The 6000-nt window shown below is 48.9% G+C and overlaps 1 protein-coding gene across 3 annotated transcripts in view; it reads right to left on the reverse strand.

Annotated features, from left to right (window-relative positions):
- The window catches only part of RAB5A (RAB5A, member RAS oncogene family), a 35900-nt gene extending 32996 nt beyond the window's left edge, over positions 1-2904 (reverse strand). Inside the window, exon 1 of one of the 3 annotated variants that reach the window (XM_006120172.3) lies at positions 2573-2904. The gene's annotated coding sequence lies outside the window, so the exon portion shown is untranslated. Of the gene's footprint in view, positions 1-1799; positions 1941-1981; positions 2177-2572 lie in introns of those variants that run through there. The other 2 variants (XM_075922087.1, XM_075922086.1) reach the window with 2 other exon arrangements.
- Between the last annotated feature and the right edge of the window lie 3096 nt (positions 2905-6000).

Here is a 6000-nt window from a genome sequence, read left to right on the forward strand (position 1 = left end):
AGAAACCTGAATCTTAAGGATGCTCATAATCAATATGTAAAATTTGGTCTATGGTCAACAAAGATGAAGATCTTGATCTGAACTCAAGCTTTCAAATAAAAACAGACATGTTAAAGAAATATATGGGCTATCTAAGAACCGGATGAGTTAGTTTAGGAAAATAACTGTTTCCTAAACATTTTATTTAGTTTCTCCATATCAACCCAAAATAAGTTATCCATCTGCGAAGGGTTACAAGGAAATCCACTTGCATTTTCTCACTCCAATAGTTTAAGAAATACGCAGTGGGAATATACTGCAAAAGATCCATTCTGGATTACAGTAGGCATGCATGTTTTAATAGATCTTTTCCATAATTAGTGTCTGATTGCTTTCAGATACACTAAGCCATAGCAGCTCCAGGTCAGTATGCCAGTAGAGGAACAAAGATCAGATATATATTAGGAAAATATGTTGGCAAATTACCCAATGATATTTACAACTGCTGGTTTTATTTTTCCCCTATGAGTCTCCTTAAATACCAAAACACTCTATAACACACATGTAGTGTGTATTACAAAATATTATAATATTACAAAATACTGAGTCAGTTCATTACATAAATTATTTTTCATAATGTTATAGTTCAAATACACTCTCTTGTATTTGAAGTAATACTGTTTATAGCTTGTCCTGCCTACACTTACAACTGTCCTTAATTTCATGCTTGCCAGTAATCCAAATTCTCCAAGATCACTGATAGTACAGCTGAAATGTTGGCAAGTTTAGGGCCCATTTTAAAAAGTACAATAAATACAAAAGAGAATTTATCACAGTAAGACTGATGATTTAAAAAAAAGTAGTAAGGAGATTAACAAAACTAACACTCCCACCTTTACTATAGTAGTGGGACACATTCACATAAATTGGGATAGATGCAGAATGGATGGTACAATGGAAAACAGTTCTAATTTTACCTACACAATATTCTCGTATTTCATATTATGCAATTTTTGCATTATATAAATTACATGCTTAAAGTAACTATGGTCAGTACTGATTAGCCAGATGCACAAAGAACAACATTGGGATTTACTAAAAGAAAGAGCTGCTTCTAACACAACCCTCTGAGATAATTCTGGTTTACAAACCTATTATACATTGTGATGCAAACATTTTAAACAGTAAAGGCCTTTCTTTAGGCAGCCAACACTGTACTGTTACTAGCTTTATTTTCTTGTTCCTATTGACCTTAAATAAAAATCTTAGCAACTTAACAGAATTATTATAGTTGAACATGGTATTTTCTTACTACAGTATGTGTGTTAGTTTTCCATCTATACCAAAGTTTACTGTATGCCAACCAATTTATATAAAAAAAAGTGACGAGAACATGCTAAACAAGTAAACCATCACACAGGTAGACTATGAAATGTACATCCTTCCAATTAAAGATAACTAGGGGGCTGCACCCTCTGCTTGCTATGCTCGCCTACTCCCTCCCCTCCGCTGGCCGTTTCACTTTGTGGAGAGAGCCTGTTGACACTGATGACATGACACCACCATTCCATCGCCCAGCAGGAACATTCTGTCATTATTTAGAAAAAAAAATTATAGAGAGATAAGCCTTGTGAGATTACATGTGTGTGCTGTATGTGAGTTACTGATTGTTTTTATATCAATTTCCTGTTGTGACTGATGAGTCAATATAGGTAAAGGGTCATCTATTACCAAACTCTCCAATCACCTAATATAAGTTAACATGAACAAATCTGCAAGAGGTTTAAAGCATAGAGCAGTTTAAACGTTTGTTCACTTACATGTTCACCCATCGCCATCCATAAAAAAATGAAACAACCCCCAGTTATGAGATGTTTTTGAGTTGCTTTAAATACCACTGGGGAAGATACAGATTTTAATCGAGTGAATCGTTCAGTTTCTCCTCAACCCAGAAGCTTTCATCTGGGGGAGGACGAGCACAAGACGACCATGGAAAATTTACCTGGCTATGTTTTCCACACACTCTCCTACGCCCTGCCTTCTTCCACGAAGTTTCATGGTAACTTTTTACCACTCTGCTCCCTCTAGAAGACGGGCTGTTTTACAGCATCAACCCCGGGTGTAGTGAGCAGGCTACTACGTGTGTAACGAATCCCGCCCCGCCCCGCCCCACGCGAGGTCGGGGAGCAGTTGCAGAAGGAGGGGTTGGGTGCTCTGGTAGTTTCCCTTCCCAGTTCCCACGCCACCACCGGGCGCCCTGGCTGCCCCAGCAGCGGTTGTCGGGGAAGGGGACGCAGCCACCGCGTCACACAGCAGGCTGTGGGAGTAAAGCGGGGAAGACGCGCACCCACCGATTCCTTCCATCCCCCCATGGCTGCTCCCAGCCCCAGCCAGAATATGGGGAAGTGGGAGACTCGGGGGCGCCATTTTGAGGCGGGGGAGACAGAGACAAGCCACTCCCCGTCCCCTGCCCGGGGTCCAGTTCCGAGGCCCCGCGGCGCTAGGAGAGGCGCGTTCAGGATGAGGGTTCCCACGGGCGGCTCTGTGACCGCCCCTTCCCCCCGCTGGCGGAGCTCGGCCGCGGTCTCCTCACCTGGCGGGTGCTGGGCAGCCGCGCGCGGGACAGTGCGGGCGGCGCAGCGGCTTCTCGCGCTCCCGCGGCTGTGAGAGGAGGCGGCTCCTCCGCCGGGTGCAGCGGGTGAGGGGCGGGGGCGCTGCCGTGTCTCACCCGGGCCGCTGCCAACTTCCGCCTCCTCCTGCCGGACCAAAACACACACACGCACTTCCGCCCCCCCGCCACGTCACGGCCCCGAGTTCCATTCAGTTCCGGGAGCGGCACGGAGCTGCGTGGGTGGCGCGTCGGGTGGTTCCGGCCCTCCCTCCCAACACTAGCACCGAGGCAAAACCCACGGACAGCAGCGGCCTAGCCCCAGCTCGGCAACCGCGCAAGAAGCCACTCATAGCACAGCGCGCAAAGGACGGTGGGATAGAGAGTGACCCTGGGCGGGGGGGGGTTGTCCGGTGACACCTCTGTGACGGGCGCTTCCGCCTCGGTAACTGGCATGGCAGTTACCAGACACTCACGTGACCTCTTCCAGCCCCGCTCTCTGGAAGGAGCGCGAACTCCTCCCCCGACTACGCCCAAGGCCACTTAAAGGGCCAGCGCCATTTGGAGCGGCTTTGCTTCTTGAGGGGTTCGGCTCTGTTGCAGGCTGACGATGATCTGCAAGCCACAGCCACTTGGCTATGGGTCATGACAGCATAGTATTGCCAACCCCAAGCACTCAAAATCATGAATGAGCCCTCCACCTGCCTCTGAAAATCATGAGATTTTTTTTCAATCACAATATTCAAATCAATCAGCTAACAGATAATACATATGATCTTAGCCAAAATAATACATAAACCAAGCTCTCTCAAAACTGGAGACTCTCATAAGAAACCAGGCTTATCTTCTTCAAGTGCAAACAGATGGATATGATACCTTCAGTGACCATATTTTCTGAACCAAAATTAGGGGCATGTTAGCCTTGCCTCTGACCCCCCATAGTCACACCCTCTTATCCCCATTAGCCACGTGCTCTGCCACAAGACGTCCCACCCCAAGTAGTCCACACCTCAAAGCACATGGGACACATGATCAGAAGTAAAGGGTGTGGTGTGAGCCCTCTAAGTACTCTTCCCACCATCGTACTACCAATAGGGATGTTTGGCCCCCACAGGACACTCCCTCCCCCAATGCAACTATCTTGCAATTTCATTAACCCAATTTACATGGCATTAACTCAGGGAGAGGCTGGGGGAAATATTCATTCTAAGATTTTTCTCCCATGAGCGGAGTGAATTTTGTCTTGTACACCAGTATTGAGTTCATGTGTGCTTGTTCGGATATGTGCCCTGTGGCACAAAAATTATTAATAAATATCTTATAAACCTCTCCCTTTCCCCTCTGCTGTCATTTCTCCTATCCTCCCCTCGACCCATCTGCTCCCCTGGTGCTGCCTGCCCGCCACCCCATACCCTCCTCTGCTGTCCTGGCTCCTGCCCTTCTCACTCCCCTCAACCCTTTAGGGACTTGCCCTCCTCCCCTGTACCAGCCCTTCTCTTCCTGCTGTGTCCACTCCGATCATGTAGCTACCCCTTGCCATCCTCTCTCCTAACACCTGCCCTGCCTCTCTCCTTTGTCCTCTGGTGCCCATCCCTCCCCTCTACATGTCTATCCTTTTGCTTTACCCCCACAATCTCCTGGCACCTGCACCTTTCCTTACCCCTGCACCTTTCTGGTGCCTCCCCCTTCCCTCACTGCCCCTGCCCTCCTTGCTCTCTTTCTCCCTGGTGCCCACCCCCTCACCCTTTACCCAGTTCTCTTCACTACCCTCTATGACCTCACACATGACTTGCTCCATCCCTTGCCTTCCTCATGCCCACCCCTCCTTTCAACCCCTCTACTCCTGGCACCCACCCCTCTCCTTTCCTCTTTCTCCCTCTTGTCCCCACTGTTCCTCCCCTCTCCCAGCATCACCCTGTCCCCTTCCTTCTTCCATCTCCACTGACTCCTTTCCTCCCTGTCTCCCTTCTGCCCTTTTCCTCATTGTCTCCTATTGGCCCCCTGGTATTTGTCTCTCCTCCGCCTTGGTTCCTTCCCCTTTCTTCTCCTGCCCTGTGCCCCCTTCCCTCAGCACAAGCCCCTTCCTCTCCTCACCCGCCTTTAGTTCTCCTCCTCCCCCTTCCCTCACCCTCTGCCTTCCCCATGGAAAGCAGTTTGCAGGGCTGGAGCTGGGCTGCAACACTATTTTTAGTATCATGGTCTCGCCCCAGAAGCCATCCTTGGCCCCAGCTGCTCCTGGTGCGGGACCCTGTACTGGAACTGGAGCAGAGGCCATCTGTGGTGCTATTTTTAGTACCCTGGTCCTGGTCCCCATTGGCTAACCAGCTGCAGTTGGAGTGAAGCGGCAGCTGCATGTGGCCCATTCTGGTGAGGCTGTCCCAGCTGGAACACGTCTCATGCAGCTGCCATTTGTCTCCAGCTGAAGCTGGGCTACTCGTGGGGACCCAGACCGTGCTACAAAAATAGTAATACAGGTGGCCTCTGCTGCAGTCCTGATACCTGCCAAACCTGAGCGCGCCCCACCCTGCAACACCCCTGCCAGGCTGTGCACAGCACCTGTCAGGGCTCCAAGGCAGCCCAGAGGAGGAGGCGGCAGTGCTGCTGGACCAGGACCCTGTGCAGTAGAGGCAGTCCTATGGGTGGAGGTGGGGAGGAGATGGCAAGAGGGAGGAGCTGCATATCATCAGAAGCTGGCCCGGCTGCCCTATGTGCTCTGCTGGGGGAAGGGGAGGGGGGAAAGGAAAGGGAGCTGCTGATCTGTTCAGTGCTATTTCTTGCTTCTTCCCACAAGCCAGTGTCCCCTCAAGCAGTGAAATGTCCCGCGGGGCTTTCCAGGACATTTCGCTACTTAAGGGGGTACTGGGACAGATAATTTAAATTCGGGACTGTCCCAGAAAAATCAGGATGTATGGTCAGCGTAATCATATCCAATGGACTGAAAGTGAAAAATCCATTACAATCAGCATACAGCACAAACTATAGTGAGAAATTGTGCCACACACTCTTGAAGAAACTGGGGAAGCACCTAATCAGCACCCTATACAGCAAACAGGAGAAGATCAATAATGAGCTCTCCAAATTGGAGGCTCTCATAATAAGCCAACCTTCCTATCTTTTAGTCTCTAAAGTGCCACAGGACTCCTCATTCTAACCAACAGAGTTTAAGTTGCTTTCATTCACTGCTGGAGTTCCAGTGCTTGTAAGGTTCATGTTTTTAAAGCTTTTCTCCAAATCCATTAAGGCTAGAATTGTAACTTTGAAACAAAATGTGACAGTGGGTATTTCCACATAATCTCCTTACTCCAGGAGCTGGAGCTTTACAGAAACCTCCATTTCTCATAAGACTTGTGATGCTAATCACAAAATTTGACAACCCTGAAAACCTGCTGAATGTGGGCACAGCTCTGGCCTGC

Source organism: Pelodiscus sinensis, chromosome 2 (genome assembly GCF_049634645.1).
Source record: "Pelodiscus sinensis isolate JC-2024 chromosome 2, ASM4963464v1, whole genome shotgun sequence".
NCBI lineage: Eukaryota > Metazoa > Chordata > Testudines > Trionychidae > Pelodiscus > Pelodiscus sinensis.